This window comes from Zootoca vivipara, chromosome 3 (assembly GCF_965207765.1).
Source record: "Zootoca vivipara chromosome 3, rZooViv2.hap1.1, whole genome shotgun sequence".
Taxonomy (NCBI): Eukaryota; Metazoa; Chordata; class Lepidosauria; order Squamata; family Lacertidae; genus Zootoca; species Zootoca vivipara.
The window spans coordinates 5,853,403-5,868,571 of NC_142586.1; the positions used below are offsets into that span (position 1 = coordinate 5,853,403).

At 42.1% G+C, this 15,169-nt stretch overlaps 1 pseudogene; it reads right to left on the reverse strand.

Moving 5' to 3' along the window:
* Positions 1-10,051: 10,051 nt before the first annotated feature.
* LOC132591855 (opsin-5-like) lies at positions 10,052-13,791 on the reverse strand (annotated as a pseudogene).
* Between the last annotated feature and the right edge of the window lie 1,378 nt (positions 13,792-15,169).

A 15,169-nucleotide genomic window follows, 5' to 3' on the forward strand; every position in this document is an offset into this window, starting at 1 on the left:
GCATCCTTTGCCAGCCTGGCACCTTCCACGTGCTTTGGACCACAACTGCGATGCCAGAGGCAGATGGGAGTTGTAGTCCAAAGCACACAGAGGGGAATCAGCTTAGCAAAGCCTGCTGTACAGAAATAAATTAAAGTTTGCCTGCTTTTGCCTTATCCCATCTTTTGCCTTATCCCATTCTGGGCTGCATCAATAGGAGTATAGCATCTAGATCAAGGGAAGTAATAGTACCACTGTATTCTGCCCTGGTCAGACCTCACCTGGAGTACTGTGATTCTATGATTATATGAAAAGTATTGAGGGAATGGAGGAGGGGGGGCAAACTGCAAGTTTTAATATTGTTCCATGCCACCCCAATATCCACAACAGCAGGGGCGTACCCAGGATCAAAACTAGGGGTGGGGGCAAGGGGTGGGCCCAAGGCACGGGAGGGGAGGGGCAAGGGGAGGGGCCAAGGCACAGGAGGGGAGGTGCCACAAAGTGGGGACGTGGGTGGGGCTACAGAGCCCAGGTGAAACTGACTCCAGTCTAATAACACCAAAAGGGGGGAAATCCAGGGAAATAATAAGGAGGATCAGAGAAAGGTCAGGACAAGCAGCTATAAAAAGGGACATTCTCAATGAGCCTGCTGAGGGCCAGCTGTGGTTATGCAAGAGCAAGGACAAGGCATATCCCATACTACGCACATGGGCACTCATATTATGAATGAACAGCATCCTTTGCCAGCCTGGCACCTTCCACGTGCTTTGGACCACAACTGCGCTGCCAGAGGCAGATGGGAGTTGTAGTCCAAAGCACACAGAGGGGAATCAGCTTAGCAAAGCCTGCTGTACAGAAATAAATTAAAGTTTGCCTGCTTTTGCCTTATCCCATCTTTTGCCTTATCCCATTCTGGGCTGCATCAATAGGAGTATAGCATCTAGATCAAGGGAAGTAATAGTACCACTGTATTCTGCCCTGGTCAGACCTCACCTGGAGTACTGTGATTCTATGATTATATGAAAAGTATTGAGGGAATGGAGGAGGGGGGGCAAACTGCAAGTTTTAATATTGTTCCATGCCACCCCAATATCCACAACAGTGAGATTCCAGGGGCCCAGGCACTTACCCAGGGTTCATATTTCCACAGTGGAGATAGTGGTGTCTTTATGATGTATTGCTTATTTACACATATTTATAAGCTGAGCCTACAATACAGGCGCTACATAATTATACTTTGTCCATAATAATTTTCACACAACCATCTTAAGAAATCAATCTATGCCTAGGTAAGCCTGTATAGGATAGCAGCCTGAAGCACAGAAACTATCTACAGCCGCTCCTTTCACTTGAACCCCTCACAGAAATCCTGTAGAGCTGGCCTGAAAGGGACCCCCAGGGTCATCTAGTCCAACCCCCCCCCGGTAATGCAGGAATCCTGCCCACAGCAAGACCGACCCCTTTCATACGTCCGGACTCCTGTAAGCCTAGCAAGCTGAATACACCAAGGTCCGGACTCTTCTGCCCTGCGAAATGCAACCCAATCGTCTGAATGGTGGACAATGTCAGCAAAACAAATAGGCAAGTTTGAAGACATGGCAAACAGTGGCAAAGTTCGTTATGAGAGGGAGATGGAAAGTTATATTCCTCCTAAAGGAGAGAAGAAGAAGTAAAAGGACTCCAATTCCCCCAAAAGTCCACCACCTGCTTTCTTCCTGTTTTGTTCTGAGCATCGCCCAAAGATAAAAAAGCGACTGTTAGGGCAAAATTCTGGGTGCGAGAATGCTCAGCCACCCAGCTCATCAGGCAAGGGCCTGTGGTCGTTGCAGAGTATAAAAGGAAGGAGTCCAGCCATGATCCGGAGCAAACAGCAAGGTTTATTACTGCGCAGCAGGTTCAATACCAGACTGAACACCATGAACAGGGCTGCAAGAACTTTTAAAAGTTCCCACCACCATCCCATAATGTACATCGAAAGCATCATACATACATTACTTGTGACAGGGTAAAAACGTCAGAAAAGGGGAAGGGGCAAGGGGCATTAGCATACAGGTAAACAGGAGGTAAACAGGATTAACATACGGTAACAATGCACATGTCCCAGGACATTGTTAAGCAAGTACCAGTAAGTATCTGGGAGGGGATCCTTGAGTACCTGGCGGGGGGGGGGCAATGGGTCCAGGTGTGAGTATTGCCTCTGGCTTCGGAGGGTTGGGAATGGCAGGAGATGGTACCTGAATGGATTATGGATATGCAGAGGAGCACCACCCTGGCTACCTGACCTCTTGCTTAAAGGATTATGGCTGTTCCCTGCATCCCTGAGAGCCCTTGGCCAGAGTAGCAAAAGGGGGTTTCCATTTAGAAATAAAGATACACTGTATTCATTCATAAAGAAATATGGTTACATAGAGTCTCAGGCAACAGAGAAAGGGTAGGAAAGGGAGCCTTTATTACACAGGGCTTGATCTTGAGGGGGTTCGTGTTGGTGCGATACTAGAGTGGTGTTGTAGGATCAAATGGGGTCCCCTTGAGGGCATTTGTGCCAATCTTGATTCCCAAATGAAGCCTCGTTTGGGTGCCCCCCTATAAAATTCCCTGACAGTGACCACCCAGGTTTTTCTATTGGTGAGACAGCAAAGAAACTAAAAACCGTAATACATAACAACATAAAAAATATCTGTTGTCAATGCCAACATACCATCGCTTCCAATGAAGCTACATGCAGACTCTTTATAGCAGGGGTGGCCAACTTCCAAGAGTTAAAAACTGGCAGTGATTGATCTACCCCCTTTTGGGGGTTCAGGTTGAGGTTGTTGAGCTTTTTTTTAGGAAGGAAAGCCATCCATGTTTTAGGGGGTTCAGGTCAAAGTTTAGCTTTATTTAGGAAGGAAAGCCCTGTTTTGGGGGCTTCAGGGCAAAGATGTAGAGCTTTTTTTAGGGGAGCCAAAGTTGCTGAGCTTCTTTGGGGGGAGCCAGTGATCTACCACAGACGTCCAGTGATCTATTAGTAGATCATGATCTACCTGTTGGACATGCCTGCTTTATAGAAATAAAGGGGTGCTGGCCCTTTAAGGCTGAAAGAGAAAACTGAGACATCCATGCCCACCCTTTCTAACACACATCTTTTAAGATCACATCACACAGTGGCTGCCCAAACAGCTTGGATGATAAAAGACACAAAGGAGGGAGGACAATTGGGAAAGATATAACACCATTGCATTCCCATGCCTTCCAAGCCTCCTTATGCAAAACCAACCAGTTAAAACGGAACTCCTTTCACACCTCATTATCGCTGGAGGTTTCATTAAACTGATGAAGAGCCCCCCTCCCCAAGGACAAGAGTAAAAGCTGTGGTGCCGACCATTTGCTACCTGAAACAAGGAAACAAATTGTATCTTAAATACTGGCACAGGAGCTTTGGAAGGCTCGCCCTGTCCAGCCTCCTCTCTTTGAGAGAGAGAGAGAGAGAGAGAGAGAGAGACAGACAGACAGACAGACAGACAGACAGACAGACAGACAGACTTCAATCCTTCAGCAGCCAGCTTCAAGTTCTCTCTCTCGCTCTCGCTCTCACTCTCTTCCCCCCTCCCTCCCACCGCGAGCCCTGGGAGGAACATCAGAGTGAGTGTGGTGTTTTATGTACAGTGTTTTAATCCACACCCCAGCTCTTCCAATTCTGGTTCTCCATTCCCCCCTCCTTGTTTGCTCTAGTAAGAGCAGCAGCAGAATGAGGTGAACGACCGAAGGCTGTGGGGAGGCAGCCCGGGCGAGCTCCAGCAGGAGGGTGTTGCGCTCTCTCCCCTCCTCTCCCTCGCTGCGTCCTTTTGCTTCTAGAGAGGGGCAGCTGCCAGCTGGCTTCTAGAGTAGGGCAGCTGCCCTAACTTGCCCCATGGTGGGTACGCCCTTGGCAGCAGATGATAAAAAGAAAAGGGGAGTTGTAATTTACATAAAGGAGAAATGGGAACCTAAAATGATATGGAAAGATAAAGAAGGGAGGGTGATAATAGTGGAAATCATAATTGGGGGGGGGGGAATGGATGATAATAGGAATATATGCACCAAACGGAAGTAAAGTGAGATTTTTTCATAAAATAGAGGGAAAAAATGTTGGAACATATGGATAAACAAATAGTGGTAATGGGGGATTTCAATGGAATAACCAATCCAGAGCTGGACAAATCAAATAGCAAAGGGAAAAAGAAAGGAAACAAATTACCCAAAAACTTTTTTGATATGACAGAAAATTTGGAATTGATCGATACATGGAGATTTAAGCATCCAGTCGATAAGGAATTTACATTTTATTCAACACAATATAAGTCCGCAAGTAGAATTGATGGAATTTGGGTATCAAAAAACATAAGTACTAGAATTGGAAAAGTGGAAATTTTACCAAAAACAATATCAGATCATAATTCAGTAATGACATTAATAGAAGATCAAGAAATAGAAAAAAATAAAAGATGGAGAATGAATGTTTTTTTGTTAAAGAAGGAAAAGGTGTTAGAGGGTGCAAAAAAATTAATGAAAGAATTTTTCGAGATAAATTGTAATGGAGAGGTGAATTTGCGAACGGTATGGGAGGCCGGAAAGGCCGTAGCCAGAGGTTATTTTATTAAACAAAACAAAATAGAGAGGGTAAGACGGGAAGAACAAAAAACTAAATTATTGGAGGAGATTAAAAGAAAAGAAAATTTTTTATACACATCAGGAAAAAAGAAGTAAACCAAGAGATCAAAATTTTGAAAATAGAATATGAAAAATTGATTGAGGAAGAAATGAATAAACAAATAGAATTCTGGAAATATAGAAATTATGAGTGGGCTAACAAACCAGGAAAACTGCTTGCGTGGCAATAAAAAAGAGGAGGAATGAGAGATTGATAAATAAAATAAAGATTGAAAATAGAGTAGTAGATTAGCCACAAGAGATTAGAATTTTTTTTGAAAAATATTATACTAATTTATATCAAAAAGAAGAAATTGACGAACAAGGAGCCCTAGAATTTGTGAAAAAATATAAATTAGCAAAAATTCCAGAAGAAAAAATTAAACTAATAAATGAACCATTTACGGAAAAAGAAATTAGGGAGGTAATTCAAAAAATGAAAAAAGGTAAAGCTCCTGGCCCAGACGGCATCCCAATAGAATATTACAAAGAGTTAGAGGAGATCATTTTAAGACCCCTACAACTATTGATGAATGAAATAGCAACAAAAGATGAATTACCAGAAAGTTGGGGGGAAGCGAGAATAACACTATTACCAAAAACGGATTCGGACCTAAATTCTCCAACAAATTATAGACCAATATCATTATTGAACTGTGATTACAAATTATATGCCGGGGTATTAGCGAATAGAATAAATTTAATTTTGAATGGGATAATAAATGAAAATCAAGCAGGCTTTGTTAAAGGGAGACAAACAAAAGATAACATCAGAAATATAATAAACATTCTAGAATATTTGGAAAGTGATAGTAGTAAAAGTGCCGCACTATTATCAGTCGATGCGGAGAAAGCATTCGTCAACATATCATGGCGGTTTTTAGGGGAATTAGAATTGGGAGATAAATTGACAAAGGCAATTGGAAATATATACAAAAAGCAAAAAGCAAGGATAGTGATCAATGGGAAACTCACGGAAGAAATAAAAATATTTAAAGGAACCAGGCAGGGATGCCCTTTGTCCCCAATTTTGTTTATAATCATTTTGGAAACATTAATGAACAGTATTAGAGGAGACGAGAAAATTGAGGGAATAAGAATTGGGGAAAACAGATACAAGGCATGAGCATTTGCTGATGATGTGATCATCACAACGGAAAACCCAATAGAATGTGTACCCAGGGCAATAGAAAAAATCAGAGAATTTGGAAAATTGGCGGGCTTTAAAATAAATTGCAAAAAGAGTGGATTATTAGTAAAAAATCTAGGAAAAAAGAAAATATTAAGCTGCAGGAATTGACAGGGATAGAAATAAAGAAGAAAATACCCCTGGTTGAGCGTCCAGGGGGCAAATTTTGCCTGGCGGAGCTCCAGAAGCGACTCCTCAGCTGCCCGGGAAGCCCGCAAGAGCTCCTGAGAGTCAGCCGAGTGGCAGTCGCGGGAGCCATTTTAGGCATACCATCGTTACCTCCAAGAAGCGAAGCTCCGAGCCTCCAACCTGCAAGCGGTGGATTCTTCCTGAAAAAGTTATGATCTAGACGAAGTAAGTTGAAACTAATCAATTCGGAACAAGAATTTGGCAGTGGGAGGCGGAGATTAAAAAGGGAAGTCATCTCCCCCCGATTGAGTAACTAAAGATCGCAGTAAGCTTAGAAAACCCAGAAATACTGTAAAAAGAACTTTTTCCTGAGGCAGAGTAAAGGAAAAAGTAAGTGGTGTATTTATCTCTGCAAAAGACTGAGATCTAGCATGAGAAAAGCCCCCTGCGAGCCTGGAGTCGGGTCAAAGGAAAGATCAGTCAGTCTGCTGAATGACGTCACAATAGAAAGGAATGTGTCTGGCTGAATGTGAGAGACTGAGAGCTGCAAATAGTGAAAGAGGACTTGTTTTGCTTTGAGGCTGCTCAGTATTGATTCTGAGGAAAAGAAGGAGTAAAGAGAGAGATTTTGACCAAGTGGGACTAGATTCCTGGCTTTTTGTTTGTTTGTTCACTTTTCATTTATATTGGACCAAAACATCAACTTCACTGCCTGTCTGCATAAAGATGGAGGAGGTTTTAGACAAAGGACTAGGAGAGAAGGTTCCAGAGAGTGGACAGGAAGTCACACAGTGGGACTTAATATTGGCAACAATTTTGGATCTTACTAAGCAAGTGAGTATCTCCAAGCTTGATGTAAATTTCCTGAGAGAAGAGACTGTGGAGACATTTCTTTCTGACTTTAAAACACAGGAACCAACCGAAATAGAAAATCAGGAGAAGGGAGAAGAAAAAAGATTGGAAGACCAGGACTGTGCTGGAGTGACGCATGTAAAAAACCTAGAAGAGGAGAAAGATAATATTGAAGGACAATATGCTGAACCAATGGATTTATTTTCTGAAAAGAACACTGTTCTACTGGTGGGAGGGGTGGAACAGGGAGGAAAAGTAGGAGAAAACACTGTTTCACTGGTGAGAGAAGTGAAACAGGAGAGGGTAAAAGCAAAAAAGCACCCCAAAAAAGAGGCTGGGAAAATCAGCTCCCCGGTGAGAGAGGGGAGGATGCAAACAGTTGGGGAGCAGAAAGAGGATGAAAAGGTGCAAAGATATAAAGTGATGGGATTACAGAAGAGGGGGGCAAGAGTTCGGCAAAAGTTGGAATGGGACAGACTAGGGGTGGGTTGAGGGGTTCTGGATTATTTGTTATTGTTTGAAATAATATGGTCCGATCTCGGAATGTATTAAGGATTGTATGAAGAACCTGGCTGTTACATCTGGAGACTTTGATTTCAGGGAAGGGGGGGTGGGAACTTTGTTGTGTGGGTGGAAGTAAATGGGTAAAAGATTTGGATGCGAATTTTATATATTTTTGGGTAAGGGAAAGAGATTAGGGGTTAGATAATAATAATTTTGGAGAGAGGATGTTAATAGAAAAGAGGTCAAAGTATAAGGAGAATGGATAATAGTAATGAAAAAGTTGAAACTTAGAAAAAAAGAATGTGAAGTTAGAATGGGAAAATGCGAGATCTATTTTTAACAATAAGAACTCAAGAAGGGGAAATGAGGAAGCCTGAATCTGTTTTTTCTTTTTCTTTTTTTGATTGTTGTATTCTTCTTTTTTGTGCTTTTTTCTTTTTTTCTGTATTTCTTGTTAAAATCTAATAAAAATTATATTTAAGATGGATTGGGATCAGGATGGCACTTCTACATGTTAAAAGACAAAATGAAAGATCACAATATATTTTTGAGTAACATAATAAGGAAATCGTTATATAGGATATGTAAGAAATATCAGAGAATATTGGAACATAAAACGCCATGGTGGGTGTCGCCATTTGAAATAATATCAGTCAGAAAAAGAAACACGGAAGTAAGATGGCCAACATATAAAGAATTATTATTTGAAGAAACGGAAGGAGAATGGAAATTAAAAGAATATGATAAGATCAAAAAATTTTGTAATGTGTGGCTACAATATTTTCAAATTAGACAACGCTTTCAATTGGATAAAAAGGTGGGATTCGAAAGGGAAATGTCTAAATGTGGAAAAATTTTGTTAGGAGGGGAAAATACATTAAAATTATATATGAATTATTATTAGAGTGGGAAACCAAGGATGAAATGACGAAGGATACAATGATTAGGTGGGCCAAAGATTTTGGGAGGGATATCACAATTGATAGATGGGAAAATTTGTGGAGGCGGGATTTGAAATGTGTTTCAAATTATGATTTAAAAGAAAATTTTTTAAAGGTCCAATATAGATGGTATTTGACACCCACCAAGGTAGCTAAAATGTACAAAGGAGCAAGCAATGCATGTTGGAGATGCCTAAAGGAACCGGGAACCCAATTACATATCTGGTGGCAATGTGAGAAAATAAAAAAGTTTTGGGATGATGTATATAACGAACTGAAAAAAATCTTAAAATACCCCTTTAAAAAAGATGCAGAAATGTTTATATTGGGATTGTTAAGCAATGAGATAAAGGAAAAGGATAGGTGTTTAGTTATGCACGCAACAGCGGCCGGCAGACTACTTGTCGCAATCAATTGGAAAAGTGAAAAAATACCAAAAAAGGAAGACTGGATAGAAAAGATAATAACATACCAAAATTTATCAATCAAAGCGGGCAGGCAAAAAGGTATAAAAGAAAGCAGTTTGGGGAAAAATTGGGGACCGCTAAAACAATATCAAAAAAGACAGATTGAAAAAACAAACCTTTTGGCAGATATATAAAAGACACAAAATTAAAAGATATCCAGGGAAATTCAGAAAAATAGGCGTGTGTATATAATTGGCAAAGAACAATAATAGACCAAGGTATAAGGTGACTGGAAGTCTTTTTTTTAATATAGGGGAGGGGGGAGGGATAGGGGATCTATTGAGAATTGGGATCTTTTCTTTTTTGTCTTAATTGATGTTTAAGATATAATTTAGAATGAATGATCAATTATTTTTTTATATATGTGATTTAAATATGATTTCAACTTGATTTATTATGATTTGATTTAGTTTGATATTATTTGAAGAATGCATGAGTTGTGTTTATTTTGTGTTATGTCGATTTTGTGTTATTTTGATTTTGTGTTATGTTGATTTTGTATGTGTTTTTAAATGAAATAAAGTCTATATTTCTAAAAAAAGAAGAAGAAAGCTTGCAGAGATGAAGCTGTAGCCGCTCCCTTCTGCGCCACCGATCAGCACCGTGCCATGCGCCGCAAGCTGCCCCAGAGCCGCTCACAGCCGCACGCTGCCAGACTCTCCGTGCTGCACCGCACCCTGCCGTGTGCCGCAAGCCGTGCCGTTCCGCGCTCCAAAGCGGAATTTTCTGGTTTTGCCTTATGCTTGCTTAGAAAGTGGGAAATCATCTGCAATATTATTACATATGTATGTAAAATTTATCAAAGAATCTTAAATGAACTGAGTAAATTTTAAAATTTTGCATCTAAGACTGCATTATATCTGAAATAAACTTTGTATCTTTTAAAATGCAAATTAAAATTGAAAATAAATGTTATTGACACTGAACAGAGAGATGGTGAAATTTTGTCCTGCTCTTTCGTACTGTTTGTTCACATGCCTCTTGCCCTTTCGCTCCAGTCTCGTTCCCCTAGCTTTGTTTGCTTGTCAGATTGACAAAAATCCTTTTCCTACCCCTGGTAGGAAAAATCTACCCTTTTCTCTTCCTGCTCAATAGCCTCTGTAGAGTCTGAAGCTGGTGGCCTTATGGGAGATATGGGCAATTTCCAGTTCTGTGGCCTCACGAATCCTTTACTGAGATGACATGCACAAAATGGGTAGATTGGTAGAGCAGCCCTTTTATTAAAAGTCCATTTTTGTAAGGTTCTAGGAGTATTGAAGGGGGAGGTGTTAACAGCCCATTAAGCAAAGGTCTTTTCTTATACTTCAAGACGCCTGTGCCTCTTGAGACTCCATCATTGACACCTGAGCTCAACATCACATACAGTCCAACAAAAGCACAAAAACAAATGCCAAGTTCACTAACATTACAATCTCTTTTAACTGCATAACTACCTCCTCTGCCAGCTATGAATATAGCAAATTCTCATTTAGTCCATGTGCTCAAAATTCCTTGAGATGCCTCATTTCTTGCTGGCAGGTCTTTTTTAATAAATAAAGAACAGAGACCTCGGAATTCATCATAGGGATCCTGAAAGCAGTTTATTATAAACCTCATAGGAATTCCTGCCCTTGCAGTGTTTCCCTGGGAGATTTCATGATCTGGACTTTGGAGCAACGTTTTCAAATAAGAAAGACTTCTGCAGCTGCAGCTGATGGATTTGGAACTTCTCCACTGCCTGTCTTTCTGAATGAAGAAACGTGTGCGTTAACCCTTCCTGGCCAAATCACTGACACATGGCTATGGTGGGATGCTTGGTGCTAAAGTAAACTTTCTGACTACAGCCACACTGGAGGCGCTTAATTTCACGCCAGAAAGTTTTGCTGAAAGTATAGTAAATGACAAGGGTTGTAGGCTGTTGAGGATTTAGCAAAAAGACATGGCAGCAAGGTAACGATGGGCGGTATTGATTTACTGGAGTGAAATATTGACCAGAAGCTGACTGCGGCATATGGTGTCCATGTGCTGAGGAATCCCACACTGTAAAAACCACTTAGAATTAGTTACTAGCTGGCTTTTTATATTTGCAAATCGGTGAGAGAGAAATGAAGGATTAGTGCCTTAACATTTAAGAGATATTTAAACAATTATCTCTTGCATTCATTTTAGGCTGTCCGTTCATTTTATCCTAAGACCCAAAAGCAGTAGCCTCTGCAGTACAACAGCCCTCTAGCAGTAAAAAAAATAACACAAGATCAGGATAAGAAATTAAGAAGAACATCCTTTGTGTTTATCAGATGCTTTACATCATAATGGAATGCCACCTGTTTCAAATTATAGCCCTATAGAAGAAAATACGACGGGGCTTTAGCATCTCATAGCTTTCATACCAATGAAAAACAGAGGAATAGCTCAATGTCTGAAACTCAAATGGATCACAAACTATAACTGAAGGCAACCACACACAAACAGCCCAGTCCATAGCATCCATTAGTGCTTTGGCATTTCCCCGAAACAGTGGTACCTCAGGTTACAGACGCTTCAGAGTCCGCTAACCAAAAATAGTACCTCGGGTTAAGAACTTTGCTTCAGGATGACAGAACGAATGTCTGAGTCAAAGGAGCACTGTGTTCCTTTTGCTCTTTAAAATAGTACAAAAATACTCTGCTCAGAACAACACAGACCACCAAGTTTTGCTGCATTTGAAGTCCTGTTGAAGTTCTGCATCTCTTGAGAGGTTTTAGGAACCCACCAGACTATGCCCAAGTAACAGATGATGGTGGTAATTGCTGGAGAATGGTACACAGAATGAACATGCTCAGAATAAAGGAAAGCCCATTAGACGAGTTGTGGAACTGGCTCCAGGCTATGGTGCAGGAAGTGCCAAATGGTTCTGGGCCGTAATGCCCCCAGCCTAGCAGAGGCAACATGGCCCAGAGGGCTGCATACAGCCAGATGAAGGCAATAGAAACATGGATGACTTTTCCGTTGATTGTATTACCTAGGAAAAGAAAAGAAAAGGTAGACTCTAGACACCAACACCTAGATAACCTAGAAATCTGCCAGGCAATTATCCCTGTAGCTCTGTTGTCCAGCTCTCCTGGGTTTCAGGATTCCCAGGTTCTATTTGGAGATGGCAAGGACTGAGCATGGCATCTTCTGCATGCTCTGTAAGCCATGACCCTTTGCTTGGGCTGTGGACACATTATGTACAAGAATAATTCCTTGAGTTATGGCTATATAGAACACACTTGCCTCGTGTGATACCTTTGTGTGTATTGCCTGACAACATTCATAAGCCTCCTTAAAGTGTTCTCAGGGAAGCTTAGGACATTTCCATTGGTCACCAGATGTGGTTAACTCTCTTTGGCTAATAGGAGAGGTACACAGCCAGTGGAAACAAGAACAGTGTTTTTCACACCAGCAACACAGTGCCAACTCCTACATGGTATTATGCATTTCAATTTACAGCCCAAAACATATTTATGGCCAGACTATATCCGTCCCTATTGTTTACTGCAGTAATGCTGAATATATCTGATCTATAAACTCACACAAAGGGTCTTTAAAATATTATGCCCTTGGCCTCAACATGAAGTCTAAAGCTTTGAAACTGTTTCACCTTTGCCACCCTTCTGTGCTTTGTTACTCACTATTGGACTTTGAAGAGTAGGTTACAAGAAAGCGGATTACAGCCATCGCAGACAAGGTCACCATGCTGGCGACACCAAATAGGAAACCCATCAGGGCATAATAAATGCAAGTTGCATCGCCCCCCAGCCAGGCATGGTTCCAGGCAGAAGCAATAGCCGGGGGATACATGCTGATGGCCACTCCAAGATCGGTTACGGCCAAATTAACAGTCAGGAGCTCAGGTGACCTGAGATGGAAGGAGCGCTTCACAGCTACTGCCAGGACAACTGAATTCCCCAGAACTGTCAGGATGCCTGAAAGGAGGAGGAGGAGGGGAGAGGGGGAGGAGGAGGAGGAGGAGGAGGAGGAGGAGGAGGAGGAGGAGGAGGAGGAGGAGGAGGAGGAGGAGGAGGAGGAAGAAAGCAGTGTGGTTTACAGGCATTCATAATCAGTCAACAAACCAGTGTGGTTCATCAACATGCAAGATGCAAAAATTCATGACCCACAGCCAGTGAATACTATATTACTCAAGATTTAGAAGCTATAGTAGTCTTCTTTTTTAAAGAGAAGTAGGTATTTTATTCACAGGCCTTTCTTCACAATAGGTAATGTGTTACCCAAAGTAAAATGAAACAGCTTGTGAATTTATATCAGTGGATTTGTGACTGAAGGACAGGTAAGGGTCAGATCAAAAGTGGATTCTATTTCAGCCACAAACCAGTCACTTTCTAGCAACTAGTCTTGATACCTGTGGTATGTTATCTTCAACACTGTAGAGTTATTTTCTTGACATTGTAAAAGGTGAATTGAAATGTGCATACAAAAGAAAATGGTGGGGTTGCCTGACATTCCCAAGAATAGGTATCCCTCGAGTAGTAAGAAGTGGGGAGGGAGTGAAGGCTGTCCAGTCCTGACACCCTTGTTGGTGCAAATTCTGTGCTCAATCGCAGATTTTCAGACAAGACTAAATGGATGGAAGTGATCGTGCATATGGTTCTGGACACTCCCAAGCTTGCGATTCTGCAGGTGCTAAAACTTTTTGGACTCCTCTCCCTCTTGTTTACTAAGTTCTATATGATAACTCCTGGTAGTTTATTGAGTTAAATAATCCCTATACTGTAGTATGACCTGGTCCACACATAGCAAATGATCTCCATTTTCTTTCCCAGCTGATCTTCCCTTTGCAGCTTGGTGGGTGTCTTGGGTGGGGTAGCCAAGCAAACCATGGCTCAGAAAGGATGCTGCTCATGGGGTAGCCATGGCTCAGAAAGGTGCTGCGCTGGCACATAACACCTGGCCATGGGGAAAACAAATCAAACATGACTTCAGGTTGGCTTGGCTTCCATGTAACATTAAGTCAAAGAGGTGCAAGCATGCTGGTGGTACCTGGAAAAGAGTGGCCACTTTGCTCCTCTTCCCTCTGCTGTTGCACCAGTGGGAGATAAACCATGGTTTGGCTTAATGTTACACCGGAATTGGCCTGGTGGTTTGTTTCACTGCAAACAAACTGCAAGCTGTAACGCAGCGCTGCAACTTCCACTCTTGCCAGTTCATTGATCGTGAGCTGCGTCTTCTTGCCAGGGTTAGGAATGCTGATCCATTACCATCCTTCCTGTGCACAGATCTGAGAGCCAGTAATGTGGTATTTTTTCCAACCTATGCAAATTAGGGCAATCTTCGTAGGACAATTTGCACCATAAGACTTGCTGGTGCCGTAGTCGGGGTGGGAAGCTTTGGCAATCCAGATGCTGACGAAACACATCTCCCATCAAGCCTAGCCAGCTTAGCTAAATAGGAACTTCTGGTGGGCCAGAGGTTCCCCACCCCAGCCCTAGAGAGTGATCTAATTTAGTGTGTCTATTTTACTAGCTTTTAATAAGCAAAACTGAATGGTGAAATTGCGAAGTTTGCCTAGTGCAATATTTGCTGTTTGCATCCATTCATTGTCAGTAATGAACTTGTGAATTCGAAACCTTTCCATGGGGAAAAATTAAGCACTAGACATCTGAAGGGCTGTCCTTTTGTGTTAGCTGTCCTTTTGTTCATGGGCTACTTTCAATCTCAAAATATATCCAGAAGGTGCTGTGTAGCTTCTTCATTTTTCTTTGTTCCCCCTTCCCCAAGGCCCCCGTAGCTGTCACATGGGCATTTTCCTGCCTCTGTCCGTTTGCTTGTGTGAGGCTGACTATAATGAGCTTTAAAAAGGCAGAAAAGTCCTTGCAAATAATGAGGCATTTCGCAGTACTTACAAACACCAACGGGGTGTGTGTGGCACTGTGGGTTAAACCACACGAGCCTAGAGCTTGCCGATCAGAAGGTTGGCGGTTTGAATCCCGCGAAGGGGTGAGCTCCCGTTGCTCAGTCCCTGCTCCTGCCAACCTAGCAGTTCGAAAGCACGTCAAAGTGCAAGTAGAAAAATAAGTACTGCTCTGGTTCGCCAGAAGCGGCTTAGTCATGTTGGCCATATGACCTGGGAGCTGTCTGCAGACAAACGCTGGCTCCTTCAACCAGTAAAGCGAGATTAGTGCCTCAACCCCAGTCGTCCGTGACTGGACTAAATGGTCAGGGGTCCCTTTACCTTTACCCACACCAACACGTGGCAAACGTGAATAAAGCTAGCTCTCCCCTTTCTTGAGAGCAGTGTCCTGTTCCTCATACCACAAACCCAAGCATGCTCACTAGGAACTAATTTCCACTGGGGTCAGAAAACCTTGCTCCAAAGTAGAGCTATTTAGGAGGCTCAGGCCCACAGGTGCACTTTTGTGAGCAGAAGGCCTCTTTCGGACCTAGTGAAATATTCTTGCGTGAGAAAAGACAAAAAGGCAGTG